Source organism: Symphalangus syndactylus, chromosome 9, assembly GCF_028878055.3.
Source record: "Symphalangus syndactylus isolate Jambi chromosome 9, NHGRI_mSymSyn1-v2.1_pri, whole genome shotgun sequence".
In the NCBI taxonomy this organism is placed as follows: Eukaryota; Metazoa; Chordata; class Mammalia; order Primates; family Hylobatidae; genus Symphalangus; species Symphalangus syndactylus.
The window spans coordinates 41,931,078-41,948,850 of NC_072431.2; the positions used below are offsets into that span (position 1 = coordinate 41,931,078).

At 37.8% G+C, this 17,773-nt stretch overlaps 1 protein-coding gene and 1 pseudogene across 24 annotated transcripts in view; both read left to right on the top strand.

Annotated features, from left to right (window-relative positions):
• BAZ2B (bromodomain adjacent to zinc finger domain 2B) overlaps positions 1-17,773 on the top strand; it is a 419,408-nt gene that overhangs the window by 243,076 nt on the left and 158,559 nt on the right. The gene's annotated exons all lie outside the window — the stretch shown is intronic.
• On the top strand, positions 8,648-12,736 carry LOC129489448 (F-actin-capping protein subunit alpha-1-like; annotated as a pseudogene).

The window sequence follows — 17,773 nt, forward strand, 5'->3', positions numbered from 1 at the left end:
TTATAGCACTAAATGCCCACAAAAGAAAGCGGGAAAGATCTAAAATCAACACCCTAACATCACAATTAAAAGAACTAGAGAAGCAAGAGCAAACAAATTCAAACGCTCTCAGAAGACAAGAAATAACTAAAATCAGAATAGAACTGAAGGAGATAGACAAAATACCCTTCAAAAAATCAATGAATCCAGGAGCTGGTTTTTTTAAAAGACCAACAAAATAGATAGACTGCTAGCCAGACTAATAAAAAATAGAGAGAAGAATCAAATAGATGCAATAAAAATGATAAAGTAGGTATCACCACCAATTCCACAGAAATACAAACTACCATCAGAGAATACTATAAACACCTCTGTGCAAATAAACTAGAAATCTAGAAGAAATGGATAAATTCCTGGACACATACACCCTCCCAAGACAAAACCAGGAAGAAGTCGAATCCCTGAATAGACCAATAACAAGTTCTGAAACTGAGGCAGTAACTAGTAGTCTACCAACCAAATGAAGCCCAGGACCAGAAGGATTCACAGCCAAATTCTACCAGAGGTACAAAGAGGAGCCAGTAACTAATAGTTTACAAACCAAACGAAGCCCAGGAACAGACGGATTCACAGCCGAATTCTACCAGAGGTACAAAGAGTAGCTGGTACCATTCCTTCTGAAACTATTCCAAACAACAGAAAAAGAGGGAATCCTCCCTAACTCATTTTATGAGGCCAGCATCATCCTGATACCAAAACCTGGCAAAGACACAACAAAAAAAGAAAATTTCAGGCCAATATCCCTAATGAACATCAATGCGAAAATCCTCAATAAAATACTGGCAAATCGAATCCAGCAGCACATCAAAAAGCTTATCCACCACGATCAAGTCAGCTTTATTCCTTGAGATGCAAGGCTGGTTCAACATACGCAAATCAATAAATGTAATCCATCACATAAACAGAAACAATGACAAAATCCACATGATTATTTCAGTGTAATCTACATGATTATTTCAGTAGACGCAGAAAAGGCCTGCAATAAAATTCAACACCTCCATCAATACCTAGTTTATTGAGAGGTGTATTCCAATAGGAAAAGAAGAAATCAAATTGTCTCTGTTTGCAGATGACATGAGAGCCAAATCATGAGTAAACTCCCATTCACAATTGCTACAAAGAGAATAAAATACCTAGGAATACAATTTACCAAGGGATGTGAAGGACCTCTTCAAGGAGAACTATAAACCACTGCTCAAGGAAATAAGAGAGGACACAAACAAATGGAAAAACATTCCATGCTCACTAAAAAGAAGTTGAAACAAATCTTGAATGAACCAGTTATCTACCCATTTGAGCTCATCTGATTATAGGTCCTCTGCCATATCTCCCCAGCTCTGTATTGTAATAAACTTTTCTGATACATGTGTATGAACTTTATTCCCATTTCAACAGCCCATTTCTTTAAAATCTATTTCAGTAGTGCATCTAGTAGCTTATGTATATTTATTACAAATCTCCTTTGAAATCCTGTTCTATGTAAGAATATAAATTAAGCCAAATAGAATAAATGCTCAACTCAAAGTGATATGGCTCTTAACTTTCACAGATAATAGCAAATATCTATTGGTTTTTTTATTAAAGATTATAAAGGACTTTTTCAGTACTTCATTTCTTCTGTACTTTATCATTAATTCTTTATCTACGAATGTTCATCAGTATAAAAGCATGCTCTTAGTATCACCCATCCTAAAAAAAAGCAGTATGTACAAAAACACCTTCTTTTTAGAGGGAGCCAGGGGGAGACAGAGTCTCACCCTGTCTAGCTGGAGCACAGTGGTGTGATCACAGCTCACTGCAGTCTCAACCTCCGAGGCTCAGGCAATCCCCCAACCGCAGCCTCCTTAGTAGCTGGGACTACAGGCAAGCACAGCTAATTTTTTAAATTTTTTTTTGTAGAGACTGACTCTGTTGTCCAGACTGGTCTCAAACTCCTGGGCTAAAGCGATCCTCTTGCTTCAGCCTCCCAAAGTGTTGGGATTACAGATGTGAGCCACTGCGCCTGGCCCCCAAACCTTTTTTATATCCCAATACTCTTCTGGCTATTGCCCTGTTTTCTACCAGAATGTTCACAGCCCGACTTCTGAAAGGAGATAGTTACATATGCTTTCTTCATAGTTACATATGCTTTCTTCTTGTCTTTCACACACGTCCCAACTCACACCAGTGTCATCTTTCTAGCCTCATCTCACTCAGCCTCAGCAGAATTTGACATAGCTGACCACTCTCTTCTTCTTCTCTTCTTCTTGAAAATCTTTCCTTTTAGCTTCCATTATACTATTCACAGTTTTTCTCTAAATTTTTTTATACAACTCCTTCTTAATTTTTTTTTCCCCCAGACTCCTGTACTCATAAATGTTGCATTTTCCAAGCCTTGATTCTGAGGCCTGTTATCTCTTGTCTTTTTATTTAAATATACCTATAGGAAGACTCTGCCCAGACTTTCTCTCTGAGATCCTGAACATATACATTTTACATAGATATTTTATAGGCATCTCAAACTTAACAAATTTAACACATCCAAAAACCAAACTTTTGGTTTTCTCCCAAAACCTGTTTCCTTCACATTCTCTATCATTAAATGATACCACAATTCATCCAGTAGCTTAAGCCATAAATATAGTGATCTCTGGATTTATCTATTTCTCTTTCACCCTCACATCTAAAGTCTGTTGATTCTACCTTCAAAATAAAGCTTGAGTCTGTACACTTCTTTCTGTCTCCACTACCACTGCCCTAGTCTACACTAAAATCTCTCATCTGTATCATTGCAGTTCTTTCTAACTGGCTTCTCCACTTCTATGCTTGCCCTGCTTTTATCTGTTCCTCTCAGAACAGAGTGAAGCTGCATATGCAAACCCTCCTACTTTTAGTTTCTTTATTTTGGTGTGATTTATATACAATATAATTCACCATTTTAAATGTATACTTTAATGAATTTTGACAAATGTATATATTCATGTAACCTCTAGGCTGTAGGACAATTTTATTACTCCAGGAAGTTGCCTTGTATCTTTTTGAAGTTAAATTCCTCCCTCCATCCCCGCCCTGGCAATTACTGAGACAGTTCCCTTCTATTCGTTCTTTGCTGAGAGTTTTTTATTATGAATTGGTATTAAATATTGTCACATGCATTTTCTGCACTTATTGAAATGATCATATGGCTTTTTCCTTTTAACTTGCTATTTTGGCAAATTACGTTGATTAATTTTTTATAGTTGAGCCAATCTTGCATTTTAAGGATGAACCCCACTTGGTTATGATGGGTTATCCTTTCAAAATAGTGTTGGTATTGCAGGAAGCAAGTATAGAAATAAAGCACTGTTGAATTTGATTTGCTAAAATTTTCTTAAGGAATTTTGCACCTGTGTTCATGAGGGTTATTGGTCTATAGTTTTCTTGCAGTTAATTTGTTGGAAATGAGTGGGTAAGATTCCTGCCTCTCTTGTGTTTTTCAAAGAATATATAGTGATATTATTTTTTCTCTAAATGTTTGGTAGAATTCACTGGTGAAACATCTGGGCCTGGAGAGTTTTGATTGTTTGTTTGTTTAAGTTGTTGTTGTTGTTGTAAGATACTAAATCATGAATTCACCTTTTAAAATGTAGGTATAGGCCAGGCATGGTGGCTCATGCCTGTAATCCCAGCACTTTGGGAGGCCGAGGCAGGCAGATCACTTGAGGTCAGGAGTTCGAGACCTGCCTTGCCAACATGATGAAACCGCGTCTCTACTAAAAAATATATAAAAAATTAGCCAGGTGTGGTGGCAGGCACCTGTAATCCCAGCTACTCGAGAGGCTGAGGCAGGGGAATCGCTTGAACCTGGGAGGCAGAGGTTGCATTGAGCCAAGATTGTGCCACTGCACTCCAGCCTGGGTGACAGGGCGAGACTCGGTCTCAAAAATAAATAAATAAATAAAATAGGTAAAAAATGTAGGTATAGAACAATTCAGGATATCTTTTTCTCCTTGAGTGAGCTTTGGTTGGTGTCTTTGAAGGAATTTGTTCATTTCATCTACATCATTAAATGTATGGGCCCAAAGTTGTTCCAGATATTACCTCATTCTTTTAATGTCTGTATGATTGGTAGAGATGTTTTTTCTTTCATCGTTGATATACATAACTTATGTCTTTTCTTTTTAGTGACTAGAGGTTTTTCAGATTTTACAGATTTTTTTAAGAACAAGCTTTTGGTTTCATTGGGTTTTCTCAATTTTCTGTTTTTTTTTTTCTCTCATTAATTATTTCCTTCTGTTTATGGGTATGATTTTCTCTTCTTTTTCCCTACTTTTTTTTTTTTTTGTGACAGAGTCTTGAACTATCGCCCGGGCTGAGTGCAATGTTGCAATCTCAGCTCACTGCAATCTCTGCCTCCCGTGTTCAAGTGATTCTCCTGCCTCAGCCTCCCGAGTAGATGCAATTACAGGCACCCGCCACCACGCCTAGCTAATTTTTTTATATTTTTATTTTTAGTAGAGATGGGGTTTCACTGTGTGTGTTGGCCATGCTGGTCTTGAACTCCTGAGCTTGTGAACCACCTGCCTCAGCCTCCCAAAGTGTTGGGATTACAGGCGTGAGCCACCTCACAAGTCCTTTTCCTACTTTCTAGGGGGAAGCTTAGATCGTTTATCTAGCACCTTTGTCCTTTTCTTGTATATGTATTTAATGCTATGAATTTCCCTTGTAATTACTGCTGTAGCTGCAGCACATAAGTTTTATGTGTCATTTAATTACCATTCCAGTAAAAATATTTTCTGTTTTCCTGTGTTAATTCTTCTTTGGCTGATGGGTAGTTTGGAAGTCGTTAACATTTAGTTTTTAAAATCGATATCCATTTTAGTTTTACTGTAGTTAGAAAATGTACTGATAATATCTGTGCTATGATTCTTTTGGCTTCCCACTTCCGCTTCTTCATGCTAGACTCCTCTGGGTCTCCTCTGTACCTGTGAAAATTCTTGATTGGCAAAGTATTTAGGCAGAGATGGGTCTCCTTTTCTCTGTGTTTCTTTTTTGGGTTTTGTTTTTGTTGTTGTTGTTGTTTTTCTTCTAAGATTACCCCCTAATTTCCAGTTGCTCTGCCAGCTTTGGGCTCAGTGCTGTGACACTTCGTACTTCCTGCCGCCTGAGATAATGATGATGAGGGAGTGCACTTAGTAAATAAATACATCAAACCCAACAGATCTGCTATATGTAGCTCTGTTTTTCAAGACTAGATTTATCTTCATTCTCTGCCAGCTAGTTTGTGCTGACCCTGGAGTCCTTTTTCATTCATGCACAGTATACCTGCAGCTAGTATTGAATTTGGGTCTCATACTTTTCTGTGGTTTGCTCACTACCAAGATTTCCCCTTTACATTTCAAGATGCTGTCTTAGCTCTGAATTCTGACCTCTTGCACCTTTAGTTGATAAGCCTGCTGTTTTTTATTTGACCATCATCTGTAGTTATAACTATGTGATTTAGGCAGCAGACCAGAAAGCTACAAAGTCATACTTTTTACTTCTTGTTAACCATTTGTCCAGACTAAACTCTCCTCTGCCTTCCTTCTGCTTTTGGATGCTTTCCAGTATCTTCAGGGGTTTTTTTTAAGCCCAATTTTAGTAATTATTCTCTGTGGAGGATTTATATGACCACCTCACTCCTCCACCATTACCAGCAGTTGTCTCCGACTCCAAAATAAATCACTTACTTTAAAAAAATTTTTTACCTAAGACACTACAGATGTGTGGCATGTGACCCAGCCTAGCCAATCCAATATCGTCTTTCCTAGACAAGAATGACTGATTAAGGAATGGACACGACATAAGTCAATTAATCAAAGCAAAGAGATTCCATTCTGGGATTTTTATTGGTGCTGGGGGAGGAAAAATACCTCCCTTTGCACTGGTCCCCACAGCTTCCTGCTCCAGAAACCTGGGGGGGAAGGCCCATCTGAGGAGGTAGAACCACAAGAGGAGAGCTAAATTAGGTCTTGGTAAACCCTCAGTCTAGCTTCTTCATCTATACAATGAGCCTTTTCCAAAAGCTTTTGAGTTATATGAGTCATTAGATTAACTTTTTCACCTAGCCATATCGAGCTGGATATTTTGTACTTTCAACTTAATTTTTACATAAGGCTGCACACCCTCCATGACCTAATCCTGCCGGCCTTCTCAAATTTATCTGGTACTCTTCTCATTCTGACCCCTTATCTTTCAGCCTCCCTGACCTTTTACTTCTTAGATACAAAACATTCTTTCCCAACTCAAAATTTCAAATATGCTCTCCCTGTGTCTGGAAAATCTTCATAAAGCTGATTCTTCCTCATGCTTTGTCTCAGGTTAGATATCCTGAGATATTATAATAATTAATTTGATGTGTCCACTTGACTGGCTCATGGGTGCTCAGGTAAAACCTTATTTCTGGGTGTGTCTATAAGGGTGTTTAGCAATTGAATCAGTGGAGTGAGTAGAGCACATTGTCCTCCCCAGTGTGGGTGGGCATCATCTAATCCGTTGAGGACCTACAGAGAAGAAAAAAAATGGAGGAAGAGGGGAGTAGTTCTCTTTGCCTGACTGATAGATCTACGACATCAGTCTTCTCCTGTGGCTGGGACTTACACCATCAGCCCTTCAGTTCTCAGAATTATACCACCAGCTTTCCTGGGTCAGCCTCCATAATCTCAATTCCTTATAATAAATCATATATAATAAATTAGTGTATCCTGTTGGTTCTGTTTTGTGAAGAATCTTGACTAATACAGACCTTAATTAGACCTCTAATTATAGTGTCTAGGTAATTGCTGCAGCTATAATTTCCTCCATAGCACTCTTCACAATTTAGAATTGGACATTTGGTGTTGTTTTACTTATTTGTCAATTCTTCTACATTTAAAGGGCAAGGACTTTATCTGTTTTACCAATATGTATCCAGTCAGTGCCTGACACAAAATATATAATAAGAAGAAACAATTATTGAAGAAAGAAAGGGAAGGAGAGATGAATTTACAGGACTAAGACTTAAAACTTAAACGATAATTAACTCTGATTAGTAAGTTTTCTGAGCTGTGCTGTGCATTGCTCTGGTAATAATCAAGTGACTATGCAGATTTTAGTTGGGGATGGGCATCATAAGCTACAGGATAAGGAATTTAAAAGATCAGTTGAGATTATTGAAGAGGCAATATATAAAAAACAAACCTGAAAGTGAAAAGTTATGGTTTAACTAGAACTTAAGAGACAGCCAAGACTTAAGTTTATACTTAGTAGAGAATCATCAGGGAATGAGATGGCCTGCTCTTGATGGTTTGTGGATAAAGCCAAAGTTTCTTTGAGTATTTATGTTATACTCTGAACTATTACAACATGATTTTCTCTTTTAGTTGATGTGTTAATGTTGTAAGCATCTATACATCCTAAATAAAGGCTCTTGAATTTTTTATTTTTGGGACAGGGTCTTACTCTGTTGTCCAGGCTGGAGTGCAGTGGTGCAATCTCAGCTCACTGCAACCTCTGCCTCCTGGGTTCAAGTGATTCTCTCACCTCACCCTCCCAAGAAGTTGGGTGCATGCCACCATGCCTGAATAATTTTTGCATTTTTGGTAGAGACAGGGTTTCACCATGTTGGCCAGGTTGGTCTCAAGCTCCTGACCTCAAGTAATCTGCCCACCTCAGCCTCCCAAAATACTGGGATTACAGGCGTGAGCCATCGCGCCTGTTCAGGCTGTTGAATTTTCAACTGTCTAGCCTTTTTTGCAGTGGGGTTTATTTAATGAAAGATTTGATCACAAGTATTTTCGGAATATTATTTTACTTCACTTTTTAGTAGAACTTTGTAGTTTTAATTTGGGATTTTAGTAGTAGGTTACTTGAGAAAGTTAACGTTTTCAAGTCAATTAAGTTCTCTTAAAAATAAAGCAAATGTTATAGGTTAAATTGTATCCTCCCCCTCAAAAGACATAGGTTAGAATCCTAACCCCTTAGTACTTCAGAATGTGACCTTACTTAGATATAGATACCTTACAGAGCTAATCAAATTAAAATGAGATCATTAGGTTGAGCCTTAATCCAATACATATCCAGTATTTTTATCAAAGGAGAAATGTAGACACAGAGACATGCACAGCAGGAAGCACATGTGAAGACACAGGAAGAATACCCAAGGTTATAAGAAACTAGGAGACAAGCATGGAACCCATCTTTCCTAGTGCCTTCAGAAGGAACATGGCCTTGTTGACACCTTGATTTCAGACTTCTAACCTCCAGAACTATGAGACAATAAATTTCTGTTGTTCTAAGTCACACAGTTGTGGTACGTTGTTATGGCAGCTCTAGCAAACTAATACACCCAGTCTATACTTTCAAAGCTGATTGTAATAATTTATGTTCATTATGGGAAAACTAAGACTTTCTTATATATTGAAACATAAGTAGAACAAGATTTAGGATAAGGTAAGTAAAGTAAAACAAGAATTAGATTATTTTTAGTTTTTTTTGTTTCCTTACTAGAAGTACAGCTATATTTGAATATAGAAACATATATAAAATATTCCATATTTTTAGCATTTTAATCTATGAACTCTAATTTTTTTCATTAGATCCAACAAAAATTATCACAAAAGAGGAACTGTCCTTATCTTTTAAAAATAGTCATTTGCCTAAGAATTGGTGCATCATTTCTTGAACAAAGCTTGTTCGGCATGTTTGATGTTATTAAATGGCGGCTTTTCTTCCCAAGGCTACCACGGCTCCCAGTGACTTGTTTTCTAATAAAAATGCCGTTTGAAGAGAAAATGGTAGTTTTACAGCGGCGAGTGCTGGCAGATACCAGCTTAACCAAGTGATCAAATTTAATGTCACCAGCATTACATAGCAACATTATGGGCCCTAGATATATTGCTCTGAGAAGGGCACATTGACCATCTTTTCTAATAATGCATCACCTCTTCTAATCATGAGAACGCATCAGACAAACTCAACCAGAGGGACATTTTACAAAATACCTCTGACCAGTACACTTCAGTGTATTAAAGTCATAACAAACAAGACTGAGGAAATAACACGACTATACAAAATTAGGGAGACACAACACGTAAATGTAATATGAGATCCTGGATTGGATCTTGGGACAGAGAAGTGACATTGGTGGGAAAACTAATTAAATCTGAATAAATCCTTTATTTTAATTACTTAATCAAGGTTAATTTCTTAGTTTGGAAAGTTGTTCTTCAGTCATGTAAGATGATAACATGAGGACAAGTAAGGTTGGGTAAAGAGTATGTAGGAACTCTGTGTACTATTTTTGCAACTCTTGTGAGTCAAAATAATCTCAAAATAACTACTTAAAAATAAAAATAGGCTGGGTGCAGTGGCTCACACTTGTAATCCCAGCACTTTGGGATGCTGAGGTGGGCAGATCACAAGGTCAGGAGTTCGAGACCAAACTGGCCAACATGGTGAAACCCCATCTCTACTAAAACTATAAAAATTAGCTGGGTGTGGTGGTGGGCACATGTAATCCCAACTACTTGGGAGGCTGAGGCAGGAGAATTGTTTGAAACTGGGAGGTAGAGGTTGCAGTGAGCCGAGATCGCACCATTACACTCCAGCCTGGGCAACAGGGCAAGACTCTGTCTCAAAAAATAATAATAAAACCCAATCTGAATAGACGTTTCTCAAAAAACATATAAGTGGCCAGCAGATATATGAAAAAATGCTCAACATCACTAATCATTAGGGAGATGCAAATTAAAATCACAATAAGATATCATCTTACACCTGTCAGATTGGCTTTTATCAAATAGACAAAAAACAAGTATTGGCAAGGATGTGGAGAAAAGGGAACGCTTGTACACTGTTAATGGGGATGTAAATTAGTACAGCCTTTATAGAAAATAGTATGGAGGTTCCTCAAAAAACTAAAAATAGAATTACCATATATTCCAGGCATCCTGTTTGTGGGATTTACCCAAAAGACCTGTAAACAGTTTGTCTAAGAGATGTCTGCACTCCCATGTTCACTGCAGAACCATTAACAATAGACACGTTAAGGAATCGTCTTTTTTAAGTGTCAAAATATAAATGTTGAGAACAGCCCAAGATGGCCAACTTCAATGATCGTGTGTTGGATGAGGAGAAGGTATGCATAGCTGCTAAATTCATCACTCATGCACCCCCAGGAGAATTTAATGAAGTATTCAGTGATATTCGGCTACTATGTAATAATGACAGTCTCCTCAGGGAAAGGGCAGCACATGCATTTGCTCATTATAATATGGATCAGTTCACACCCGTGAAGATGGAAGGATATGAAGATCAGGTCTTTAATTACAGAGCATGGTGACCTGGGTAATAGCAGAGTTTTAGATCCAAGAAACAAAATTTCCTTTACATTTAATCACTTATAGAGATAAGCAAGTGACCCCCAGCCAGAACAAGTATATGGAGGTCCGAAGTCTTGGAGAGAATCCCGTGACAGTGCTTTAAGAGCCTATGTGAAAGACCATTATTCCAACGGCTTCTGTACTGTTTATGTGAAAACTATCGATGGGCAACAGACTATTATTGCATGTATTGAAAGCCATGAGTGTCAGCCTAAAAACTTCTGGAATGGTCGTTGGAGATCAGAGTGGAAGTTTACCATCACACCACCTACAGCCCAGGTGGTTGGAATGCTTAAGATTCAGGTTCACTATTATGAAGATGGCAGTGTTCAGTTGGTTAGTCATAAAGATGTACAGGATTCACTAACTGTTTCAAATGATGCACAAACTGCCAAGGAGTTTATTAAAATCATAGAGAATGCAGAAAATGAATATCAGACAGCAGTTAGTGAAAACTGTCAAACAATGTCAGATACCACATTCAAAGTCTTGCACCGGCAGCTTCCGGTTACCCGCACCAAAATTGACCGGAACAAGATTACTCAGCTACAACATTGGCAAAGAAATGCAGAATGCCTAAAGGCTGAATGTAGGATTCTTCAGTATGTGGAAAGACAAGGATTCAACGTGTGGTCATATGATAAATAAGTGATTTATAAACAAGAGTGATATTTTGCTAGAGCTTTCAAAGTTAACCAGTTTTCTAACCTCATGGAATACTATTGAACCTATAGCATTGTCTGATTCTTTTGTGTTCTCTGCTTTGTAATTTTCTGTTATTGCTATATCCAAGTGTAAGTCTTTTTTTTTTTTTAATTCTGCCACATTTAATGTTGGAGAGAGAGATCTATCCTAGAGACATTTTACTGTTTAAAAAAGTTTCCTAGCCATGAAGCCCTGCTACTGATTTAGACAAGGTATTATGGTCGTTACTTTCTACCTCTATCCTTCCAAGCACTTCTGATACTGCAGTGGTTTTTACTGATCCATCAGCACCTAAAGAGGCTGTACTACAGTCTGTAGCTAAGTGGAAGACACATTCATCCTTCTCCCTCTGACTGCTTCGATCATCACTTATTGCATCTCAGAACTGTAATTTTCCAAAGTTTGGAATGGGACTTTTCAGGTTGTTTTTGGAGGGCAAAGGAAGTGTCATCTTCTCTGGGGAACTTGTTTTTAAATCCAAAGACTTGAACCACATTCCCTGCACTTGAACATGTTTGCTTTCATCCCTTCTGTCATTGTCTCCTTCCCATCTTAGTACCATTGTAGTTACAGACATCTGCATTTTTTTTTATTATACTTTAGGTTTTAGGGTACATGTGCACAATGTGCAGGTTTGTTACATATGTATCCATGTGCCGTGTTGGTTTGCTGCACCCATTAACTCGTCATTTAGCATTAGGTATATCTCCTAATGCTGTCCCTCCCCCCTCCCCCCAACCTACAGCAGTCCCCGGAGTGTGATGTTCCCCTTCCTGTGTCCATGAGTTCTCATTGTTCAATTCCCACCTACGAGTGAGAACATGTGGTGTTTGGTTTTTTGTCCTTGCGATAGTTTACTGAGAATGATGTTTTCCAGTTTCATCCATGTCCCTACAAAGGACATGAACTCATCATTTTTTATGGCTGCATAGTATTCCATGGTGTATATGTGACATCTGCATTTTTAGAAGAGTTTTACCCATTTATTTTTTTAAACAGTCAAGAACTGCTGACATACTGTGGATATAGAGTATAAAACTTGAAAAATGCAGATGTTGAAGGAATAATAGGTATCTTGTGCTTTAATACTTTATGGCAGGATTGTACTATAAGTAAATGAATTAAACAGCTATGCAAATCATAAACAAAAACTAAAAATGAACCAAAATGAAAAGGATAACTTCCAGGCAGTATCTTTCTTTTGTAACCTGTTATTTAAGGAAATACTAATGATCTCTTCTAAATAGGATGTAAAACTTATTTCAGATTACTCTTCCTCAGTCCTGCCTGCCAAGAACTCAAGTGTAACTGTGATAAAATAACCTGTCCCAGGTATATTGGCAGGTATGTGTGTAATCTCAGAATACACAGGTGACATAGATACAACAACTGGTAATGGTGGATTCATTTACATTGCTTACAGTTTTATGACCAGGCCTTAAGGGAAGGTCAGTTTTAAAAAAAAACAAGTAGTGTCTTCCTGCCTATCTCCAGATACATGTAAAAAAAAAAAAGTGTTTGTGCGTCAGTTTTGTTTTTGCTCAGTAATATAGTCAAGGAACAGTTTGTTTCCAAGTGACCCATTGAGCTGCGTATGCATTTTTGTTTATTTCAAATAAAATATATTTGTATTATTTGTCATTCATACTATCCATCCATACCACACTATCTTCTGTATCAGGTAGTCTAATAGAAATACACCTGTTTTGTTCTAAAAATATATATAAAGGTTAACTGGCTCAAAGCATTTTTAGAATACAAGAGTGAAATGAGAATTACTTGGAGAGAAATGTTTTGTCACCAGTAACTGTAGTTACAGAATTTGGACGTTTTGAGTTCAGAAATATTTAAACATTAATATACTTAAGAATTTTAATATGTGAGCCAGTAATTTGAGTATTGCTTTGATTTACAGTAATTTTGATGATGTTCATTTTGCTATTACACTCAGTTATTACTGATATTAAAGTCTTCATAACAACTTTATTGGAATATACTACCATTTTTAATGAATAGCCATACTTTGCAAGATGTACATTAGAGCATGATTTTGTAATGTTGCAAATTTATGCTTACCATTTTAAACAACTAGAGACAAAATTTGAAGACATGATATAACAATTTTGTGTAGCATTGAAAGATTAAAAGACACTTTTAGCAGACAGAAAAACGTGAAGTTATGTCATGGTAAGCAATTTTCTTGACTTTTAAAAAGATTGAGTGCTTTAACATACTTAGTTCTTACAATTATTTTGTTTTATTTGCTTTCTGGACTTTTCCTTAGTGATGGGAGATTTTGTTCACTGGTAGTTTAGAGTCAAGGCATTAGTTCAGTACAATTTCATGCTGATAGGGGGAAAACCTTGTTGAATTATTCATTAATATTAATAAAGGCATTTGTAGTTACCATGCCTTGTTACTGACACACACCAGCATTTGTGTACTGATTTTAATCACTTTTATATGTAGTGATTTGATTTGGCTAGTAGAATTTGAAAAGCTTTGCTGAAAAGTATTCGGCTCATTGTAATTTGAGAACATAGGCATTGCAGATGTATATTAATTTTTATTATGTAAAATGTATACAGTTACCTATCTTAAAATAGAAACTAATATTTACATTAATAATATTAAAACTATGTTTGAATGTTAATATCTGCAAAAAATTGTGGTCTTCTAAAAATATTGTTTTATGGTATAATTCATCAGCTTGCAAATGTTTTCTCTGAGCAGAACTCAAAAGTTTTCATCAAGATAGGTTTTATTTGTGAGCAGTACATCTGTTGATATTAAGTATATTAATGTAAGAAACATTTGCTTTTCTAAAAGTGAAACATTCTACTATCCAGATAATTTTGTTTTGTACTCATAAGGTTAATAGAGCCTATTTGACTTGAGTTGTATTTCGTTTTGTGAAAGTATTTTTCTGCTTTTTTATTAATACTGAATATGCTTTGTTTTAAATATAATTATAGGATTGACTGAGCCATCATCAGTCTATGATCAAAATTTTCCTAGTGAACAGTAGTTTGAAATGTTGAGATAGTTGAAGACTAAAGGCATTGTCCTGGCAATGGAGCCACGGGTGTAAACGAAACAGCAATCCCTGCTATAGGAAAAGATTAAAGCCACAGAAGGGACGCCATTCTAAATACCTAGTGAGCTTTTACCAACCTTGTGAGTGACTTTTGCAATTGGAGCAAAGTGACGTTATATTTTAATCATTTAAAGAATAATTCCCAGTTATTCTAGCCTTTTTTTTTTTTTTTTTTTTTGAGACGGAGTCTCGCTCTGTCGCCCAGGCTGGAGTGCAGTGGCGCAATCTCGGCTCACTGCAAGCTCCGCCTCCCGGGTTCACGCCATTCCCCTGCCTCAGCCTCTCCGAGTAGCTGGGACTACAGGCGCCCGCCACCACGCCTGGCTAATTTTTTTGTATTTTTAGTAGAGACGGGGTTTCACCTGGTCTCGATCTCCTGACCTCGTGATCCACCCGCCTCGGCCTCCCAAAGTGCTGGGATTACAAGCGTGAGCCACCGTGCCCGGCCTATTCTAGCCTTTTAAAAGAAGAGTGAAACAAAGAATTGGAAACTACTGTTTTGGAGATGCCTATAGCAGGTATTATGAAGTGTTGTCTCTGCCAACTGATAACAGTTTGCTTTGTGCAATGTTTTGTAAAGAGTAAAAATAAGAAATGACTGTTTCCTTCATAACTTTTATACCCTAGTAATGGTATGATAAAGGACAAATTGCCAATAATCTATCATGAACAATGAAAGAAGGCCCCAAATATAACTGTCTGGAGATTCAGGAATACTTCTTGAGCAACAGGTTTTTGAAATAGTGAAGAATATAATTATAAAGGGTAGAAATCAAAGAGCATGTTATATAGGCTTTGGAGGTTCTCAAGTGGAAGAAATAATGTGACCAAAAATACAGCAGTGAGAAACAATTTATTAAATTCTTATTGTGTTTCAGATTATTGGAAATCCTGAGCTAAATAAGATTCAGTTTTTGCCTCAAAGATCTAAAATCCTGGCTTATAATTCATTTGCATAGAGGTGATAGTTTAAACAGTATAAGCATGTGAAATACTGAAGGAGAAAGCATAAGAGAAGGAAAGAGATAGCTGGACAAAATCTTTAGGAATGTTTTACATTTAGGGGGAAAAAAGCAAAAGAAAATCCAGTAAAGGAGATAGTATTACTGAAAGATGTACAGTTAAGAAGAGGATCAAGAGGGTTCCACGATCTAGATCTTAAGGATGATAATGGGTTTTGAAAAGAAAGGACCAGGCCAGGCACGGTGGCTCACGCCTGTAATCCCAGCACTTTGGGAGGCTGAGGCGGGCAGATCATGAGGTCAGGAGATCGAGACCATCCTGGCTAACATGGTGAAACGCTGTCTCTACTAAAAATACAAAAAATTAGCCGGGCATGGTGGTGGGTGCCTGTAGTCCCAGCTACTTGGGAGGCTGAGGCAGGAGAATGGCGTGAACCCGGGAGGCGGAGCTTGCAGTGAGCCGAGATCCCACCACTGCACTCCAGCCTGAGCAATAGAGCGAGACTCCGTCTCAAAAAAAAAAAAAGAAACAATAGAAAAGAAAGGACCAGGCACAGTGGCTCACACCTGTAATCCCAGCACTTTGGGAGACTGAGGCGGGCAGATCACGAGGTCAGGAGTTTGAGACCAGCCTGGCCAACGTGGTGAAACCCTGTCTCTACTGAAAATACAAAAAAATTACCTGGACGTAGTGGCACACAGCTGAAATCCCAGCTACTCAGGAGGCTGAGGCAGGAGAATCGTTTGAACCCGGGAGGCAGAGGTTGCAGTGAGCTGAGATTGTGCCACTGCACTCCAGCCTGGGTGACAGAGGGAGACTCCATGTCAAAAAAATAATAATATGAAAGAGGCAGTCAGGAATGCCAGACTTACATAAGAGGTTGAGAATGAAAACAAGAAAGATTAGAGGGATCTAGGAATTAGGAAAACTTTCATTTTACAGACCAAGTGGAAGGGAGGCTTGGGGCTTGGCACAAATGTTGAAAGATTCTGAGAAGTGAGGAGGAAGTAGACATAGCAGGTATAAGACGTTTCTTTTAAGATCAACACAGGAGAGATATTGACGGTATTGAGAGGGAAAGAGACAGACAGGGTCAAGGATTGGCCTTGGGAGGGGCTAGAGGTCATGCTGAGAAATAAGGGAATGGAAATGTGAAAATTGTGGTTCAAGGGTGAAACTTTAAGGGTTTAAGATCCTGGAGGTGGTAGGATTTTGTGCGATCAAATCCAACATGTGACCTAAATGGAATCAAGGAGGAATAAAGGGCCAGTGGTAATGTTAACAAATTAGGACCAGGGGTTGAGGAAATAAGGCAAAGGAATCTAGGAACCATAACTGCAAGTTTGCATAAAGACTCGAGACAGCTTTTTGTTCTGATTGAAAGCCTTTGGAATGAGTCCCATGGATAGGCCTCTTCTGCTTTAAATGAGTAGTGAATTAATTCATTAAAAAACATTTATTTTATGTCCGTTATGTACTAGACACTGTTTTAGGTGTTTGGGTTGTATTACTGAGTCCTGTATATGACAGTACCAATTTGTAATACTGAAATATTAACAAACTTGTTTTATACATTATGATATAAAAATAGTCTTGCACTGTTTATAAGTTAGGCTCAAAACATGACTTCCTTGAGGTCAGAGATTGTCTTACTCATCCTTGTAGGCCAGTTACTTAAGCATAGCACCTAATGTTTAATAGGTATGTTCATGCAATGTTTGAATTACTGAAACTGTTAAATAACAGAATAATTCTGTAAGATTTTTACGTGGAATTACTGTCTGTGTTTTGTAAAAGGTGGAAGAAAAACAGTATTAAAATTATATATATAGCATTACAGAACTTTTTAATGAGAAAGATTACTTTTTAAAAAATATCACTGAGTTCTAAATTCTTGCTATAAAGGTAAAATTGTGAAATGTATTCTTAAATTATTTCCCTTCTCTAGTATAACCTTTCCCACATGAAACAGACGAAGTCTTTCACGTGGGTATTTTTTTTTTTTTTTTTTGAGATGGAGTCTTGCTCTGTCGCCCAGGCTGGAGTGCAGTGGCTCAATCTCGGCTCACTGCAAGCTCCGCCTCCTGGGTTCACGCCATTCTCCTGCCTCAGCCTCTCCTAGTAGCTGGGACTACAGGCGCCCACCACCACGCCCGGCTAATTTTTTGTATTTTTAGTAGAGACGGGGTTTCACCGTGGTCTCGATCTCCTGACCTGGTGATCCGCCCACCTCGGCCTCCCAAAGTGCTGGGATTACAAGCGTGAGCCACTGCGCCCGGCCTCACGTGGGTATTTTTTTAATGCATGGTATTGCCACAATCATAAGTGATCTTAGTATACTTTACTAAATATAGACGTGAATCTTTTTCTCACCAGCAAGGAATGGACCTGTAAGACTCAGTCGTCACTAAGGATGCTTTTCATGCTTTAACTATTTTAACCAAGAATTTTAGAAGAAAGAATTAGGAAGTAGAATTGAATTAGCCTTGATCTGAACTCCCATCTCTGCATTCTTGCCAGGCATAGATGTCATTCTTGTGTACAGATCTATATATTTTTTCATTTGAATCTGTGATGTATACAGCTCATTTTACTGAAATTTCCTACTCAG